The sequence below is a fragment of the Lissotriton vulgaris genome, chromosome 10 (genome assembly GCF_964263255.1).
Source record: "Lissotriton vulgaris chromosome 10, aLisVul1.2, whole genome shotgun sequence".
In the NCBI taxonomy this organism is placed as follows: Eukaryota; Metazoa; Chordata; class Amphibia; order Caudata; family Salamandridae; genus Lissotriton; species Lissotriton vulgaris.
Window position 1 is genome coordinate 111395169 of NC_141698.1, and position 20746 is coordinate 111415914.

At 52.1% G+C, this 20746-nt stretch overlaps 1 protein-coding gene across 1 annotated transcript in view; it reads left to right on the forward strand.

Annotated features, from left to right (window-relative positions):
• The window catches only part of BRAT1 (BRCA1 associated ATM activator 1), a 191940-nt gene that overhangs the window by 62874 nt on the left and 108320 nt on the right, over positions 1-20746 (forward strand). The window lies entirely within an intron of this gene.

The following is a 20746-nucleotide window of genomic DNA, read 5'->3' on the forward strand; positions in this document are numbered from 1 at the left end:
AGTTTGCCCAAGGCCCCACTCACCGGGCTCCTGATGCCTCTCCGGCGTCTTTACCTGCTATCTTCGGGCCTTCAGGCCCCTTGCGTGGGTTACTGGCGCCTATATACCGGCCGGCGGTTCCCTCTGTCGCGGGGCTCCCCTCAGCTCACTGGGGGCCCTGTAGCCTTTCCGTTGCCTCCGCCCGGGCCTCTCCTTACTCCTGAGCAGGGCGGGGAACTCACCGGCAGTGTGGGCACCCGCTCCGGCTGGCCTCCTTCGACGGCCTCTCTCCCGGCTTTGTTTGGGGAGGCGGGGCTGGCACCGACAGTGTGCCCCGGCCCCGCCTATCCTCCCGGCCCCACACTCAGGGGCTCAGACCGGCGGGGTGGGCTCCCGCTCCGGTCGCTTCAAATCGGGGCTCCCTCTTGACCACGGGGGCCCCGTTCCGCTATTTCACCTGGGTCCCCCTCCCTCACGGGGACCCAGGGCTTCGCGTCGGCTTTGCCTGGGTTCCCTCGGCCTCCGGGAACCCGGGGCTTCCGTGGGCTTCTTCCTGGCTACTTCCGGCCGACAGCCAATGGCTGCGCGGCCTTCAGGGGGCGCGGCCGCTTGGCCAATCCGTGTGCGGCGTTGGCAGGGGCGGGCCGATGACGCGGCCGGGCCCCCGTCACGTGACGAGGGATCCGACGGCCTCAGGGCCTAGCGCGGCCCTTTCTCTACTTCGGCGGCCCTCTCCTCACATCGGGGGCTGCCGCAACGTTGCACACCCCAGCAGGGGGGGGGTCTCCTCACGGCGGCGGTGATTTCCGGCGCTGCCACGCAGCGCGGGGCAAGAAAGAGGGGTAGGCTCCCTTTCTTGATAAGCAGTCCCCTCACAATCTCCTCAGCACCCGGGCTGCGACGGTGATCTCCGGCTATGATAAAGGGGTAGGCTCCCTTCTTAATTAATTAATTATATGGCAGACAGCGCGCAGACACGAGGGTAGGCTCCTCCAGCGTGATTCTCCTCAGGAGAAGGGCGCTATTCACAGCGCACTGCTCCTCCCTCTGCCCACACCACTTCCAGGGCCAGCAGCATTCCGGGGGCCACACCAGCCCTAGCGCTTCTCTCCCCACAGCACTTGGTAGGCAGTCCAGGGGCAGATTAGGAGACACAGTTCCTTGAGGGCACAATCCTCCCTGGGCAGCTCCTCCCCGTCCAGCGCTTCCACAGGGGCCACAACTTCCCTGGGGGCATCAACCTCCCCAGATTAGCGCTTGCCAGGCAGTACCTCATAAGGGGCAACAGTTCCTCCAAGCAGCTCCTCACGACCCAGCGCTTCCACAGGGGCACAGCTTCACCAGAGGGAGTAGACAGTCCTATTTCTCACCTCCTGGGCGCTTCTTCATCGCAACGCTGGCGTAATTCCCGGTTCCCACAGTGTCAGGGACCTGGGTAGGGGCCCTCCCTTGTCAGGGGCCCATGGGGACAGCAGAGGGGGGGGTTATAGGGGTGCAGGGCCCAGCTCACAGGTCCATGTGGCGGTAGCACCTCACAGCAGGTCCCCTCTCTTCTTTGTCCCAGCGCTGACTGACTTTCTGGTGGCACTTTTCCCTATTTATACCCTCCTGCCTCACAGAGCCAGCACCTTCCGGAATGTTGGGGATAACTGGTTCACACTGGCTCAAGGGGAGGGGTTGAGCACCCTGGGTGCCAGGCTTCCCTCCAAAAGCTAGGGGTAGCTGGGTAATATTATCTAGTCCGCTGACCTATGGCAGTCCAGTGGCAAAACCCAGGGCCATGGCATCCATTTTAAAAACACTACATTTCAGTCAGGTGCAGTTTTAAAATGGGGAATTTTACAAGTGCTCACATTATTACATGTAATTACATTTTCAACAAGGTGTCTCACACCACTCATGGCCTATACAGATTTAATCCCATGGGGGAAGACATCCTAGATAAGGGGGTCAAAAGCGAAAATTTTTGGGGGAAAAGGCCAAGTCCAACAAGGTCAGCAAACAGCAAAACAAAGCACACACACTGACCTGACTAGCCACCCCATGGGCACTGTCAGACTGCCCTATAGGAAGGGCTACTAAAATTATGAGGCAAAGGAGGACCACATTATGCAGCAGGGTCGACAAAATTGTGTGGGCAGAAAATGTAAATAATGCTATGTGATGCATATATTTTGGGAGACTACTGCTTCATTATTCTGATATGTTTTACACACGGTAACACTGGGCAAAAGTTTCACCTCATCAGTACCAGTTTATAAACAAACTAGCAGCAAGGGGCTGGGGGCAGTACACCCGCTCCCGCCCGACCCCCTCCCGCACTGACTCCCTCCCGCCCCCTCCCGCCCAGACTCACTCGCGCCCCCCTCCCGCCCAGACTCACTCGCGCCCCCCTCCCGCCCAGACTCACTCGCGCCGCCCTCCTGCCCAGACTCACTCGCGCCGCCCACCCGCCCAGACTCACTCGCGCCCCCTGGTATACGGCTGCTTTATCGAACCTGCCAAGAGAATGCTCCACCACATGGCAAGACACACTGCACAAGCCCTCCCGCCCAGACTCACTCCCGACCCCTCCCGCCCCGACATTTTCATTTACTGCTGCCTCCTTACGTGTGCCGCCTCCTCACTGCACAGCCGCGCTCGTCACTGCACCGCCCTTTTCTTTGTCGTCATCACGCACGTCGCGTAGTGCCCAGCGCTAGGTCCCGGCCGGCGCTACTTTCAGGGGACTACTTTGTTTTGTAAATTAATTTTTTTATTTTGCTTTTTTTTTTAAATGTATATAGCCTATGTCCATCTACACACCCTGACATTTTCAAAGATGTATCGGGTGTGTAGATTGGTGCTGTGGTTTCTGAGATTACCTTGCCAAAAGGTGCAAGTTCTCTCTTTATAATAGTAGTATAGAATACAGCAGTGAACAACAGAAAGATGTCTACTCAACCTTTGTAATGGGCCTTTCACTCTGTAGGAATATGTGTAGCCACATTAGAAGCTCACCTGGTCCTGGCCGGGAGAAGTAGGGTGTCCATTAAAACCCTGGAGGTCTTGTGCAGAGTTAAACAGGTCACACATGCCTCTTTCCTCCCACCCCCTTCCATCTCTGTCAGTTAAAGTATGCCTGACCCTGTCTCTCAATACCTAATAATCACACACAGGTCGGGTATTGTCCGTCCATGCTCTTCCCCTTCATCCCATCAATGTTATGCCCCCGCCCACCCAGGCCCCCACCAAGCACACTGCCTTTCTGTCGGCTGCATAATATAACATAACATCTGTATTTAAAAAGAGCTCCTATCACCCAAGCTAGGGTCTCAAGGCACTGCATAACAGATGTTTATTGTTACCCAACTCAATGGTACTAATTTTATCGACCTCAGGTGGATGAAAGGCCAAGTGGACCCGCTGGGATTTGAACCTGTGACCTTGAGGTTGAATACAGGCCCCTACATTGGATGCAATAGTCCACTGAGCCCCCGGGCCTGGCTTGATGGCAGCGCCATTTCCAAAGGGGGCAGAGCACCTGGAGCCTGCACCACAGTCGCACTGCCCCAACCCTGCCTTGGGAAGAAAGTAAAAGGCAAACAACACATGATGTCTCTGGTTGGTTTCTACAACATACAGTTCCCGAGATATCACACTTTAAATCCATTATTGGGATTGGAACCATAAACCAGTATACGCTTCTCCAAATGCAAATTGCCACTGAGTCATCTCAGGCCAAATGCCCTATTAAATGCACATCATGCTTCCCTCACACTATATCCATTTACTTGCGGAGCACAGTGGGATTGTGACGCTCCCATGGGAAGGTTGTGTTGTGTCTGAAGGGCCACGAGGCTTCTAGCCGCATTATTAAGTGCGCTCGTTTTCATGTATTTTCTGCTCATTTCCCCTTTCGTATATATTAATTTATCTCCCTTTAGCACTTCCTCCGTCACCCTTTTTCTTCTTCTTTCTCTGCACCTGTTTATCTCTTTACACTCTTCCTCTCACCATTTCCCCTTGTCTCTTTGCTGCTCCTTTTTTTAATCTGTATCTAGTCTTCTGCCATCTATCTTTCTCTGTCTAGCTATCATCCAGGCACTCATCCTCTATTTCTTTTCATCCCTCCTGTGGTCATTCTCTTCATATCACGCACTAGCTGTTCCCCTATTCCACCCCTCCTCTCTCTCGCTTCTTCTATCTCCCTCTCTCTCTCACACACATGCACACACACACACACACACACACTCTCTTGCTCTTTATCTCTCTCACATTCACTCTCTCTCTATCTCTGACTAAACACGTATAAAGTCCCAAAGGCGAGACCTATTGGCTATGCCAATGCTTGTTCAGGTATTCAAAGGCAAACAGACTACTGTCTATTAAAATACATACCCTGTTAGCCTTCAGTAGATGGGGGAAGCGAAGGCTTCCCACTTCCCTAGGTGCTGCTCAGTCTTATGGGCGGCGAAGGGCATCAGTGTTAAGAGAAAGTTGTGCACAGGGGTGCTGAAAAATCTAGCAGTGCGGCGTTGGCTAACCTTTTAGATCCCAGGCACTCGCACAAGGTTGCCACACAACCTCATGATAACAACACTCCATATTTATGGCGCCTAAATCATCAAGCCAGTGTCAGTAAGCCCCCTGCAAACATTTTAATTGTATTAAAGTTCCATTTATTAAAGGTTACTCCTATAAGTAATTTGGCCTCGAGCTTACTTCCTGAAAGGTACTTTATTTCATGTTGCTGTCGAAAGCAACAGGACGTCAGACACCAAAAAACATCATTATGAAGACTTATGCGCAAACTTTATTATACTTATTGCATGAATCCAAAATCCGTTAAAGGAGTTTACATACATTAACGCAACAACGATACATGGTGACAGTTAAGGACATACAAACACATCAGACAATTCGTCCGTTCCAAGAAACCCAATTATCTTTTAATTATTGTTTTAGGAAAAAGTCAGCCGCGGTGCGTCCATTGGGGCGTAGCCCCACTAAGCCACATGGACGCACCGTGGTATTTTTGGCAATAATAATTACCTCTGTGTAATATTAGCGCTATCGGCCGGGAATCCGCCGGGAGTGGGACACACCCGACTCAATCGGGAGTGCGCAGGGGGTGGGGCTGGCTGGGCTGCTGCAGCTTGAGTGACAGTCCACACTCAGCTGCAGCAGTACTGCGCATGACCAGTTTAGGTGCCACCTTGCCCGAGCATGCGCGCTAGACTTTCCCCATAGAGAGGGGTGCTGCTTCTTACAGCAGCGCCGCCTCTGATACAGGTTGAAAAAGGGCGAGTAGTAAATGTGCCCCCCTAGCCAATCCTGGCGCTGCATGCAGCGCCAGGATTGGCTAGTCCACCGCTCGGAAGGTGTCAGGAGTAAAGGCGGGCATTTACTCGCTTCCACAGAAGCCGCCTGAGCTTGGAGTGAAAGTCTGCACTGCTCGGGTCGTGCTGGAATCAAGACACGGCATGACCTTGACACATGCAGCGATTATTGCCTGATCCAGGGTGTGTACGAGTGCAGTTGACACCAGCAGCGCAATGAGCGAGGAATGGCAAGGTAACTCTTGCCTGAAGCTGGGGCGTAGCGGAGACTGGCAGAGAATTGTGGCTCACATGTCACCTTGCACAGCTGAGACAGGGGCATTTGACAGTGCCAAGCAGCGTAGGCTGAAAGTTGCCCGGGACATGGAGAAACTCCACTTCCAGAGTCTGGATTGGTAGGGGCTGCTGCCTGCCAGTGCCGCTGTCTGCAAACCTGCATTAGACCCCAACATCTGTCTCCTCCGAGCCTGGCTGGGGCGAACCTGGCATCGCACTCTGTGAGTCTGGGAGTGTGGTAGGTGGTGTTGAGTGACCCAGACCCGGCGGGATTGCAGCGCTGAGCGGCCGCCAGGACAATATTACTAGCCGCCCGACCCCCGTTTAACTCACGAGGAGTCAGGAGAGCCGCAGCCCGATCACTGTGAGGAGGCCGCAGGCAGGGCAGAAAACGTTCTAAATAGCGGCCGCCTCGCCTGGACCCAGCCGGTCTGCAGTAGCGCAGCCAGCCCTTGCAGGCCAGAGAGAGTCCCAGCGGTGCCTAGGCCCTGAGCCTGTGCAGGCCGGGGCCGAGGGCAATTAAAGCACACTTTTAATTAGAAAAAGATTAGTGCTAACTAAGGGCGAGCGAGCGGGAGTGGAGAAACGAAAGAGAGTGTAACAAGCGTGAATTGGCGGGCTGTGAAGCCCTTCTCATTTGACATTTGCACGGTGCCAGGGAGTCCTGGCTCCTGGGGCCCCCTCAGCCACATTTCATCTTCGCCTTCGAAAATCTCTCTGAGACCCCCTCTATTAAATTGTGTCTGGTACCAGGTTATTGCCCAGTGTAGTTAGTGCAGCAAATATAGGTCGCATCAGTGTAACTGCACATTAGAGCAGGAGGAAGCCAACGTAACCTGCCGCCTCAGCAGCTGCTGTGAGGAAGAGTCTGCAGGCTGCATGACAAGTGCCTGAGAGAGTGAGTGCAGGTAAAGTGTATGTTCGAGGCATGTGGGCTGCTGAATTCATATCTGTGCATAGATCGCCACCTAGTGTTGGGTCCGGATGATTGCACATTGTTGTCCTGGAAGAGTCTTCGAAGTATCACGAGATAGGTGGCTCCTCCCCTGGACTACAGTGCGCATGGGCATCGCCTCCATCACCAGATTGTATATTTCCGCCATTGGGTTCGGCTGTGTTTCGGTTCCCTCTGTCGGAACCGATAGTTGTTCAACTTCGACTCGAGACCAAAAGGTCTTTAGGCTGGGCGTCGGTATAGTTGCGTACGGGTTTCTTTCAGACTCTCAGCTCCGATCTCTTGCTGCCCTTCCACGTGCTTTCGGCGCGGACGGGCCTACACTACACTCTTGCTATGGAGCGAACTCCGTTTAAGAAGTGCCCGGTGTGTAACTCTAAATATTCACACCTCGACGTGCACCCTGTGTGCAATACCTGCTTGTCACCGGATCACCGCGAAGACACCTGCATGGCGTGTTCAAAGTTCCGGAGCAAGAAGACTTTAAAGATTCGTCGGGCCAATAGGCTCCAGGCTAAGTTATCGGCTACGGCGCCCCCACCAGATGACATTTTCCAGGAATCTGTCGAGGGAGAAGACGACGTGCAAGGTTCGGACTCTAATCCCGCATCCGAGGGGGAAACCTACGACAAGGGTGCGGAGAACTTTGACGAAGTCACCGACGAGGTAGGGGACGACGATCAGGCTTTTGCCACGATGGGTGATAGCTCGGAGGAGGAGCATCCCCAACCAGACTCAGGGGTTATTACCCTTCATACGGCCCAGGTCGAGGGATCGCCTTCGGGCCTTACCCAAGATCTAACTATGAGTCCTACGTCCCCGCCTCCGGGCCCGGTCACGGACATTTATGAACCATCACTTACGTCGAAGAAAACGAAAGTGAAGCCAACTGGTCACGCACCCTCGGATGCGGAACCGAAAGTGAAAGTTGCGCTGGTGAAGAAGGTTCTGGAGGCGTCAACTTCCAAGAAAACCAAAATGGCCGACTCGAAGAGCCACGCCAAGATGGCCGACCCGAAGCCCTCGGGGTCGGTGCCGAAGGCGAAATCGTCCGACGCGGCTGCGTCGGCTCCGAAAGGGGTTGTGGACCCGAAGTCGGCTCCGAAGAAGCGTCAGGGCGACGACGCGCATAGCCATGGGGCGTCGGCCCCGAAGAAGGCGCATGCGGGTGATCGGGCTCTCAATGCTGAGAAGTCGCTCGAGCCGGTCAAGCCCTCTACGGCCTTGACGAAGAAGGTGGCAGAATCCCTGCAGCGGATTCGAAAGGACAGTGTGGTTCCTGCGTCGGGCACTGTGGTGCCAAAGCTCACGCCTAAGCCTGCGAAGGAGCAAACGCCTATCCGTTTCACCTTTCCTCCCAAGTCGGCGCCGAAGGCCTTCGCGCCGAAATAGAGTGGACCCTCGAAGGAGGTATTGGCACCGAAAGCTGCCTTGGTGGTGTCGAAGCTTCGACTCCAACCGCTTGCTGAGGAGGAACGTCGTGAGGTAACCATCGACGCCAACACCGGAAAACTGTCGCTCCTCAAAAGGAAGATCACGACGGAGCCGGCGTTGGAACATTTTAAGATCCCTCTCAAAAACAAAAGGGACTCCGTGGACTCTTCGGCTTTGGTGGAACCTGTGTCCCCACAAACCCTGGGGCACTCGCCGACGCATTCCGCCGCAGCCGGTGCGGACGAGGAAGATGCCGAGTACGACTTTCCGGCGTACTCGGATCCGGAAGAGGAGCACGTTCCGTGGTCCGCCGGAGGCGACACAGAGGACCCGCAATCGGGTCAGGACACTCAACTTTTTGCGGCCAAGACGTCCCCGACTGAGGACTCGACGGCCTTCAATGCTCTGATAGAGAGAGCTGCTGCTAACCACGACGTCGAGCTGCACTCGGACCCCGTGGATGTGGACTTCTTATTCGACACCTTCTCGGTAGCCGAAAAGTCAGTCAAAACGCTACCGATGCTTAAGGGGGTGCTTAAACATGCAACGGAGGTTTTCAAGGAGCCCACCCGAGCGCGTGTGATCAACCCTCGCATCGACAGGAAATATAAGGCAGCGCCCACGGATCCTAGATATATCAAGGGACACTTGCCATTGGACTCCTTGGTTGTTTCCAACGCTCGGAAGAGAGCGAACTCTCAAACTACTGGTGACGCTCCTCCCCCAGACAAAGAGTCCAAGATCTTTGAGGCCTCAGGCAAACGGATTGCTGCACAGGCAGCTAATATCTGGAGAATATCTAACACCCAAGCCTTACTTGCACGTTATGATAGGGCCCATTATGACACATTAGAGGCCATACTGCAACACTTGCCTGACCAATACAAAGAGGCAGGGGAGATGCTGATTCAGGAGGGTAAACTCATTACGAATGCATCCATCAAATGTGCACTGGATGTGGCAGACACAGCCTCCAGGGCTATCAATACCAGTGTGCTGCTTAGACGCCATGCCTGGCTTTGAATTTCGGGGTTCAAACCCGACATCCAAACTACGATACTGAATCAGACAGTGAATCCTGACCACCTGTTTGGCCCTGAGGTGGATGCCACACTGGAAAAAATGAAAAAAGATACGGAAACTGCCAAGTCAATGGGGGCTTTACAAAGTCAGCAGTTTCGGAGTGGTTCCTTTCGCCGCTCAAACTCCAGAGGCACCTCAAGGGGACAGGCATCCCAGTCCACACAATATTACAAGAGTAACACCCAAGCCTCGTATAACAACAAGAATAGAGGTGGTTACAGAGGCAATAATGTCAAGGGCAGGGGACGTGGCAACAATGGCTCCAGGTCCACCGCCACCAACAAACAGTGACGTCTTGTCACTGCCCCCCGACCATACAACACCGGTCGGGGGGAGACTCCAGCAGTTCCTGCCGGCGTGGAAGTCCATCACCACGGACAGGTGGGTGAGGTCTATTATCCAGTACGGGTACTGTCTAGAGCTTACGTCCATTCCACCGGACATACCCCCAAGGAGCCGTCCTATGTCAGGCGAGCACTTGACCTTGTTGCAGCAAGAAGTTCTAGTCATGCTGCAAAAAGGGGCGATAGAGCTCGTTCCATTACAAGAGCGGGAAACAGGGGTTTACTCCCTGTATTTTCTGATTCCCAAGAAGGACGGATCCCTCAGGCCGATCCTGGACCTCAGGCCCCTGAACTGGTACATCCTCTCGGAGCACTTCCATATGCTCACGTTGCAGCAGGTGCTTCCCCTGCTTCAACAGGGGGACTTCCTGGCTACGCTGGATCTGAAAGATGCTTATTTTCATATCCCCCTGCATCCTTCCCACAGAAAGTATCTCAGATTCACGCTCTTAGACCAGCATTACCAGTTCAGGGTTCTGCCGTTCGGGGTCACCACGGCACCGAGAGTGTTTACCAAGTGCCTAGCGACTGTGGCTGCGCATCTCCGTCGCCAGCACGTCCACGTCTTTCCCTACTTGGACGACTGGCTCATTCAAGCAAGGACCGAACAGCAGTGCGTCGACCACGTGTCACGCACCATTCATCTCCTGCACGATCTGGGATTCTCTCTGAACTACCCGAAGTCCCATCTCCAGCCCGCCCACGTGCGACAGTATCTGGGCGCGACGATAGACACTCTGGCAGCCACTGCGCAGCCGAATTCAGTGAGAATCGCCAGTATCCAGGCGCTGATCCAACGATTCAGACCCCAGCACCCGCTTCCAGCGAAGGTGTTCATGCAGTTGATAGGCATGATGGCCTCCTGCATCTCCATTGTCCCGCACGCGAGACTTCATATGCGTCCGCTTCAGGAGTGCCTTGCACGTCAGTGGACTCAGGCTCATGGGCAACTGACAGACCTAGTGTTGGTGAGCGGTCGGGCATACAACTCTCTGCATTGGTGGAATCCACACAACCTTTGCAAGGGCCGACCATTCCAAGAGCCTGTCCCACAGATTATCCTGACGACGGACGCCTCTCTCCAGGGATGGGGAGCGCATGTACTCCAGTACACTGTGCAGGGACTATGGACACTACAGCAAAGGAAGATGCACATCAATGTGTTGGAACTGATGGCAATCTTCATGGCCTTGAAGGCGTTCAAAGTACATCTGTGCAACAAAGCCGTGTTGATCCGGACGGACAACATGACGGCCATGTACTACATTCAGAAGCAGGGAGGCACACACTCTCCACAGCTGTCTCATCTGGCTCAGAGCATGTGGAAGTGGGCCATTCAGAGGAACATCTTCCTCATGGCAGAGCATCTCCCGGGCAAGGACAATCAAATGGCGGATCTGCTCAGCAGGCACAGCCATCAGATGCACGAGTGGGAGATACATCCATCAGTACTCCAACCGTACTTCCAAAGGTGGGGTCATCCAGAGATAGACCTGTTCGCCACAAGGGAGAACGCAAAATGCCAAAGCTTCGCCGCCAGGTTCCCACACCCCCAATCACAGGGCAATGCGATGTGGATGAACTGGTCAGGCAGATTTGCGTACGCTTTTCCCCCAGCACCTCTGATACCGCTGGTGGCACGCAAGCTCAGGCAGCACTCGATGACTCTCATCCTGGTTGCTCCAACGTGGGCTCGCCAACCATGGTACACCACGTTTCTCGAACTGTCCGTGGTGCCGCATCAAAGGCTTCATCTCACTCCCAGCCTTCTGACGCAGAGCCATGGCGACATTCAGCACCCAGATCCGCAACAGCTCAACCTGGCGATCTGGCTCCTGAAGTCCTAGAGTTTGGCTACCTCAATCTTCCTCCCGATTGCATGAACATCATTCGGGAGGCAAGGAAGCCCACTACCAGAGCTTGTTATGCGGCTAAATGGAAGAGGTTTGTCATCTACTGTGCTAACCACAATATTGACCCGCTAGATGCTTCCATTCAAAACATCATTTGCTATCTTTTCCACCTGTATCAATGCAATCTGGCATACTCTTCCATCCGCATTCACCTGTCTGCTATGGCAGCATACCTCCAGAATAGACAACACCTGTCACTCTTCAGGGTCCCTGCTATCAAGGCCTTTCTGAAAGGACTCAAAAGGGTCATTCCACCAAGGACCCCACCAGCTCCAGAATGGAACCTCAATGTGGTTCTTACGAGGCTGATGGGTCCTCCCTTTGAGCCACTGCACTCTTGTGAGCTTCAGTTTCTGACTTGGAAGGTTGCGTTCTTAGTAGCAATTACTTCGCTACGGAGGGTTAGCGAGCTGCAGGCGCTCACCATCCAAGAACCTTTCTTCCAGGTACATGCTAACAGGGTGGTGCTCCGCACTAACCCTAAATTCCTACCCAAAGTGGTATCCCAATTCCACTTAAACCAGACAATCAAATTGCCGGTGTTTTTCCAAAACCCAGATACGCTGGCGGAGCGCATGCTCCACACCCTTGATGTTAAGAGGGCCTTAATGTATTATGTAGACAGGACAAAAGATTTTCGCAAAACCAAGCAGCTTTTTGTTGCTTTTGCCACTCACCACAAGGGAAACGCTATCTCTAAAGCAGGGATTGCTAGGTGGATAGTGAAGTGCATTCAGATCTGTTACGCTAAAGCTAAGCGCACTCTCACTATCCCACCGAGGGCCCACTCCACCAGGAAGTTGGGGGCCTCTATGGCTTTCCTAGGTAACATTCCCTTAGAAGATATCTGTAGAGCAGCCACATGGTCTACCACACATACTTTCACTAAACACTACTGTGTAGACGTGCATTCCAAACAACAGGCAGCTGTTGGTCAGGCTGTTCTAAAAACGCTTTTTCAGACTGCTGCAGCTGGCACGGGCGGCCGCCGTTAATGGAGGGACTGCTATGTATTCTATGCACAGATATGAATTCAGCAGCCCACATGCCTCGAACTGCAAATGCTACTTACCAGTATGCATCTGTTCTTGGCATGTAGGGCTGCTGACATTCATATCGCCCACCCTCCTCCCCGGCGCCTGTAGCAGCTGCAGAATTCATTCATTTACATACATATGCTCATAGCATGGTCATCACTCACATTCTTCACTCCATCTCTGCCAATGGCTAAAAACAATCTGGGGATGGAGGCGATGCCCATGCGCACTGTAGTCCAGGGGAGGAGCCACCTATCTCGTGATACTTCGAAGACTCTTCCAGGACAACAATGTGCAATCATCCGGACCCAACACTAGGTGGCGATCTATGCACAGATATGAATGTCAGCAGCCCTACATGCCAAGAACAGATGCATACTGGTAAGTAGCATTTGCATTATCCTAATTAAACTAAGTAAACATTATTTGTGCCACACATTATGTGTTAATTGCTTATAAGGCTGGTAGACTGTGCAACGTACTCTTTTATTATACAATTCAGTTACTCAGTGTGTGTCTTTTTTTTTAAAGAAACTACAGCCAGCGGCTGGGCTGTGACCCCTAGGCTGCGAGTAAGCCTCTCGTGCCCTTTCCATTTCTGGTGCTTTGCTGTAGTTCTAAGATCTTCTTAGTGTTTGTGGTTGCTCAAATGGGTGTATTGTTTAATATTTATGTGTTTCCTTGGTCTTCATTGCTTAATTTTGCTTGTGACAAAGTGTCACTCATAGTGGTTGAAATGTCACTCATAATGACACTGAAATTTTGAAAATGTCACACACAGCGATTTGAAAGCTTGGCAGCTATGAGTCAGGCCGGTGTGTGACTGGCACTGCCGGCGACTAGCTAAGACATATACAGCCCCCCGTGTCAGCGCATGGAAGGCTGCTAGTGCAGACTTGGCAAGGCTGGGCCAAGGGCAGATGGCACTGCCCGACGGCTCTGACAAAGCTTTGCCGGGACGTCAGTCCAAGATGAAGGCTGCCTGCTTCCCCGACTCTCCCTGCTTGCACTACCCTCCTCTGCGCTCCCAGCCCCTCCCTGCCCTGTGAGTTTCACTGACCTGGCATGGCGGGTGGCACGCGCTGTCTGGGGGTCCCGAAAGCGCGGGGAGGACTTTTGTTTGCAGAAAGCTTTCAGCATCGGAGACTTCGTCAGCTTCCCTCTTTCTCTCCTGCAGGGTGGTCGGCGCGCGGACAAAACTGTGTCTAAAATATGTTCTTAATAAGCTCTGCCTTCTTGTGGTCAGAAGGCCACTGGTATGCTGGAGTGCAGCCTCAGGACATTTCCGAGTGTGCCTCCTTTTTGAGAAGTTTTGCTAACATTGGACTTCACGAAGGACCTTGTCTGCAGCACCATGACGCTTCCCAGGCATGGGCCCTTCATGGACCCTACCAAGTGAAGGCGCCCCCAGTTCCCAGCCCGGTGCGTGCACCCCCTGCTCCTCCTCGCCATGGACTGGACATGACCGTGAACCCAGCCTACATTAGCATAGAAGTCATCATCGCCGTCCTCTCCATCGCGGGCAGCGTGCTGGTCTGCTGGGCCGTGGCCATCAACAGCACCCTGAAGAATGCCACCAACTACTTCCTGGTGTCGCTGGCGGTGGCGGACATCGCCGTGGGGCTGCTGGCCATCCCCTTCGCCATCACCATCAGTATCGGCTTCGAGACGGACTTCCACGCCTGCCTCTTATTCGCCTGCTTCGTGCTGGTCCTGACCCAGAGCTCCATCTTCAGCCTCCTGGCCGTGGCCGTGGCCGTGGACCGCTACCTGGCCATCAAGATCCCGCTCCGGTATGTAGGGCTGGGGGCTGTGGAGGGGACGATGCGTTCGATGTGTAGAGGGAGCAGGGAGTGTCGCAAAGTCCACTGCTGGCCTCTGAGATGAATGCTCAGGACCTTTACGCGGTACTGCTGATCACATTAGGAATTTGTGCCCAGTTAAAATATTGCTATGTGGGCGATCAGTTTTGTCCAAAGCTGCTCCATGTGCTTTGTATGTATGTATGTGTGTGTGTGTGTGTGTGTGTATATATATATATATTAATATATATATATATATATATATATATATATACACACACACACACACACAATTGAGCAGCACTTTCTCCTTCGTTGTGGTTGAATCATTTAGTCCATATTCAAAACAGTTTGTTAATGACTGTTCAGCGAGTAGGTGAATGTCCCTGTTAACGATATCACGTACCTTAAAGAAATGAGGTGTCTGCAGTGAATCAGAAAATGTAGTGCTCCTCCCCCTCAAACCTTTACATCCATTTTAGCTTATAAGTTATTGTCTTGTGCATTGTTTTGTTAATATTCACCTTGAAGCTAGGCTTCCTCCTGCACTTTGTGTGTTATAAATAAATACAAGTGTTTACTCTGGGTACGGATCCTGGGACCTCGCATCCCACAAGGAGTGGTCTACTTACTTTTCTAAGGTTATGTGTAGTGCTTAATTTGAACCGGTGGCTGCAGGTGGGTCCCACCCGCAGTTGTTTTTGGGCACCACCACTTCATAAATCTCTCCGCGCCTATCAAAAATGAATTTGTTTGTCTGTAATGTAAAACTCTCCAATACCTTCGGGAAGAGTTCGCTTTGTACAAAACTGCAAAAGTAATCTGTCTTGCCCGTTTTTTTTTTTTTTTTTAGAACAAAAGCTTTATTGTACAACCTTAATCTATAGACACGTCTCAGTGCTAGCAGTATGTAGAGACTGGGTGTGATATGTCATGTGTGCCACATGTCGCTGTCCTGATGAATAACACAGACACACAAGAGGAGGAGCCAAGCAGGCATTCGAAATGGCCGCATAGTCACTCGGCTCCGAGAGCCCTTTCGCCCCACACGTCTATCCTGACGTCTATCCTGAGCCACGAAGGCATACTTTAACAGGAGAAAGAAAACGGGCACCTACCGTTTGCTTCCGAAGCTCCTGCGTGCAGCAGATCCCGAGAACCGTCCCTGACGGCTCCACGGCCCACGCGGCGATGAGACCGGGGCGTTGACTTGGCAGGGCCTCCGGCCGAAGCTGCAGCATCGGCGGCCGTTGATGGCGGTGGGGGGCCTGTCGGTGGGTGCCGTTGACATGAAGGACCGCTGTTAGCGGTGAAGACCCGGTCCGCTGGGCGGTGACCCTTGAGGGGCAGTGTGGTGGCACGGGATCGGAGGGGGCGCATGCCTTCTGCCCCCTCCCCAAACTTTGTTGCCCGGGTATAACCAAGGACTGCCCCTGACATAGGCGGGCGACTCCCGGGGCCCGGCAGGGATTTTAGCCTTTTGGTGGCTCTCCTTTCAGGAGCCTGCCTCACAGCTTTTTGCCCCGGGGACGCATCCCGTGGCGCCCTCGAGATGAGGCCTGGTCCCTGACAGTGGTGAAGAGGGACGGGGCCGACTGGATTAAGATGGCGGCTGGTGCTCTCCTCTACGGCCCGCGTCCACGCCAGGTGGCTGCTGCACGGCTGGGGCCGGTATGCTCGCAACATACGCAGGAGTTTACATCCTGGGACGTGTTAGCTGCCCTAACAGTTTTGCACGAGACCATGATCTGCCATGCCCGGGACCTGGGTGAACGAATGGATGCCATTGCTGTCTCGCCGTCTCTAGCGGCCACAATCCGATTTCAGGGGGCTGCCGATGAACTTGCTGCTGAGTCCATGGAGGAAGTTCCAGCACCGCAAAGGCATCGGGAGCCGCTCGAGGTTCGGGCTCCCGTGCCCGCGCGGATTGACTTGATAGCTCGTATGGATGTCTCCTTGGAACACATGTCCAACTGGTGGCTGGGGATGGAGCGCTGTTTTCCCTCTTGGACTGGCCTGGTTAAGTCGCAGCGGTGGCCGAACTGTGTAACTCTCCTCTCCTGGATGGTGTTATTCTCTGTGAGCTTTTGGAAGTTCCCGAGACCGGAGTTGATATTGCCTGATCTTTGCTGTCGGTACTTCGATGGACTTGGATTGTTGTGCTTTTCTGGGTCTGCGCCCCACCCGGCTCCACCCATATTGTTTGGACCCTCAGGACTGTGCTTTAAATTGATTGAGTGGACTTCTGGCGGTCCCGCTACCAGACAGGGGCAGGGATGAAGTGGTTTTATGGTCTAATGGCTTTATTGTTGACAGATGGTGCAGTGGGTATGTTCGATCGATATATCATCGCTATTGTGCTTGGGATTTATTGTTCTTCATTACAGTATTACTTCCTTTCTGGGATTTCCGATGTGTAGGGGCGAAGGGCGGGGCCGGGCGGCACGATGAGGGCCCTCCTCCGCTTATTTTCTTTTCCTTTCCTCTTTCTCTATCTTCTATATTTCGGGTCTCTATTAGGGCGACAGGCACGCTGCGGGGGGGGTAGGCCATGGCCTTCTGCGGGTGTGCAGGGTGGGGGGTTACGGGATGGGTGGTTGAGCGTCATTTGTTTCTATGGCCCTTTAGTCTTTCTTCTCTTTTTAGTGTCGGCGTCGCTCACGTTCTTTGCGGTATGTTTGGTGATGAGGGGTGGGAGTTGGACTTGCTGCACGCTGGGGTTGCACCTGCATTTCTTCTGCTTTGTAAACCGATATTTCCTTCGTATTAACACTGTTTGTGGATATCCTGACTTGCACACTATTGCGGGACTGTGTATGACTGTGCGACACCTCTTCCTTAGTTTCTTATTTGAAAACGAACCTCTTAAATCCTGATTTCAATCTGTTCTGTCTGCTTACAAGTTATGTATCGTTACTTTATAACCCCGGGTTCCGAACTGCTATAACTATACATATGGCTTGCAATATTCTCGTTCTGTTTAGCGGCCGGCCGGGATGGTTGTAGGCCCATACTTGTAACTGCATGTACTACAAATAAAGGTTCAATAAAAAAAATAATAAAAAAAATAAAAATAACACAGACACACTAATGTGTGGCCTTGTCACCAGGACTTAGGGCACACCCGATCTGTTTTTCTCCAGCTGTCCGATTCGACGTGACACGCGTTCTGTTTACTAACATGAACTGCTGCTCAATAGGAATAGGGACTTTGGTGCCTGGGGGTCTGTTCTGTTGGTCTGTGTGCCTGGGGGTCTGTGTTTCTGTGTGCCTGGGGGTCTGTTGTTCTGTGTGCCTGGGGCGGTCTATTGTTCTGTGTGCCTGGGGCGGTCTATTGTTCTGTGTGCCTGGGGCGGTCTATTGTTCTGTGTGTCTGGGGCAGTCTATTGTTCTGTGTGCCTGGGGCGGTCTATTGTTCTGTGTGCCTGGGGGGGGGGGTCTGTTGTTCTGTGTGCATGGAGGTCTGTTGTTCTGTGTGTGGGGGGTCTCTTGTTCTGTTTGCCTGGGGTCTCTTGTTCTGTCGGCATGGGGGTCTGCCCGATGGTATGTATGCATGTAGTACTGTAGGTGTGTTAGTCTGAGAGTGCATGGATGTTTACATGCATGTATCATCTATGTCGAGTCAACATGTGCTTGGATGGTGTGTATCTGTATTTACTATAAAAGTCAAACACATTCGCTTTGCCAATATTTGGATTTCATCTCACTTCAAAAGCAAATTTAAAGTCTAATTTTACGCCCACTTTACCTCTCAGCCTTGGTCATGGTTCCTCTAGAGAGATGACGGATGCAGAAATCTGACATTAATAGAAACAGAGTGGCTGGCTTTTATCTGGTATAAATGCTATCCCCAAGGCCTGTAAGTATGAGTTTTTATGAAATTGCATTTCTGCATGTTGCCTAGCTGCAGGGAGGAGGTTAATATTGTTGTGTAGATATCTCAGTGCACAGGAGGCTGTGGCAAATTACTCAGGACAAAAATACAGTGGGGAGTTCATTGCATTGATTGTAATTCTTTTCCCAAACACTTATAAACTCAAACATACTCACACATGCAAACAGCCAAAAACACCAGCACATGTAAACACAAACCTGCTCACACATGCAAACAGCCACAAACACCAGCACATGTAAACTCAACCATACTCACACATGCACACAGCCACAAACACTAGAGACCAACAAGCAGACAACCACATCCACTCACTTATTCTGATAATGGGAAGTTCCAGGCTCAAGCATGCGTACCGGAGGGCCCTAGAACAGGTGAGGTGCCAAAGATATAAAGACAACACTCCTAGCATTACAGAGTAAAGCTCATTCTCTTTCCGGTTTTTCAAAGCTGTTCCGCTTAGAAAAGGGTCAGTTCCTCTTGAGCATTCCACAAGAGTGACTCGCAGAGTAGCTACAGCAAGAATCACGTGCTGCTTCCTGGGTGTATAGGCCTATGGGGGAAGGCATATGAGTCATCAGTCATTGCTTCATAGGTTCCTCGCAGTGACCGTGTGTAGGACATGTATAATTTGATCATTGAATAGTCATATTGTATGGCTAAGCAGACCTTGAAGTTCAGATTTTTTCTTTTTTGAGTTTATATAGCGCGAACTAGACCTGAGACATTGGGTATCAGAGCGCTTTACATGAGCACCAGTTTCGTTATAGATGAACACCTTCATTTTTTTTATTGGTAGGCACGGGGAGATTAAGTGATTTGCCCTGAATCACAGGATGTAGAGTGTTGTTGCTGAGACTCTAACCAGGTTACCCAGCTTCGAAGCCGACCGCTCTAGCCGTAAGGCTACATCCTCTCCCCTTGATTGTTGATTGTAGTCAATTGGTCACAATTATGCAGCTCTCCTGTACGGATCGCTCATATTCTATTTACTTAATAAAAAATGTTTGGGGAAAACAACAAAAATGTTTGCCCATAAAACGTTATTTTGTATTGCACGTTCTTTAAATGCCATTGTCGACATCCGCCATGCCGTTGTGCTTTTTCCTTGAAGCACATGTCTTTTCAATGCCATCTGAAATTCCTGCAGAGATTGGATGGGCCACATATTGGGTGATGTGGAGTTTCAGTGTAGAAGGACAGAGATGTAAAAGTCCCAGAACTAGGAGGCAAACATGGTGGCTTTGGTGTTGTTGGAAGGTTGTGATTGGTGGATCTAAGGTTCTGATCTGGTGTGTAGTATGGTAGAGTGTCAGAGAGGGTGTTGGGAGCCGTGTCATTTGCTGATTTGAAAGTTGTGATTGGTGAATCTAAAATTCCGAGTTGGTGTGTAGCATGGTAGGGTGTCAGAGAGTAGGTTGAATGCCATGTCATTTGCTGATTTGTATGTCCATGTAAGTGGTTTGAATACGGTCCTGTTCTTGAAAGTGAGCCAGTTGGCCTGGTGACAGGATTCAGTCTGAGCATAATAGGACGGAATGTATGAAGCTCTGTGGTTATACTGAATAAGCAGCTACCTATGTTATGCCATCTATTAATGTAATAACTGCACTTTCACAATTGCTTTATTAACCTTCCTGCTTTCTCAAATTTGCTTGAAAATGCACGATTTTTCTTCTTTTTTTCAAAATTTTCGTGGGGGGGGGGGGTTATCCCCCCAAACCCCCAATTGGGGTTCGGGTTCGCTCGCTGCGCTCGCTCGCTACAGTGCTGTATGCAAATCACTTTGCGCCCACCACTTTCAAATGTCACCCACCGCCCCTGGAAAAAGTGCAAGGCTCAAACCCACATTTGGTTGTGTTACAACTTCCAGCAGGCCCCTGCCTCCACACCACCCCTCCCATCTCTCTCTGGCAGAACTCCGTATTCCAGTTTCTCTGTTCCTGACTCTCGGGCACTAACACTTCTCAGCGTGTCCATTTAACCTACGAGCTCTTGTCACTAATTGCTATCTCAGCCTCCTGTCAGCAAACCAGGAGTTTGGCTCCTCACCTCACGGCCACAGCTCGGCTTACGAATGGAGTTTTTATTAATGAATGCGCTGGCTTTTACCACATGAGCATGTCATCAAGGCTGAGATGTGTATCCTGCTGGCCGGAGGTGCCCAAACGTCTGCAGCGTCTAAATTAGGCACAGCTCAATCATCCATGCCAAAAATGAAAAGGGGACCTGGGCCGCAAAATGCTCTGGGGCTGGTCCCAAGCAAGAGGGGACGTAAGTACTGCCGTGGGCACAGGCTCGGAGGCATCCAGATAGAATCTGAGTATAAAATAAAATAAGGCCGATCATCACCCCTCAGCTTGCACCTTTAAGAACCACTGCTCCAGAGCCTTCCACACTCCAAAGGTGCATATGTAAGGCCCCAGTTCCCGGCATTTCCTGGTGTGCAGTGCATCCTGCAGTTTCTCTGATTGGAGGACAGTTGTCAATGATGTTGTATTATTTTACAACGTCCTCCAATCAGAGAGGTCCGTGACATTCACTGTTCGGAATCCAAAACGAAGAGTAAACGTTTTGGATTCCAGTTTCAGGCAGAAGTGGGACGGGAATGCGTAACCCCCTTTCCACAACTCCACGCCCCCCTTGGGTGTCACGCCCCACAGATTGAAGACCCCTGGTCTAAACCCATCCCCGATTGCCACCTCCAGCA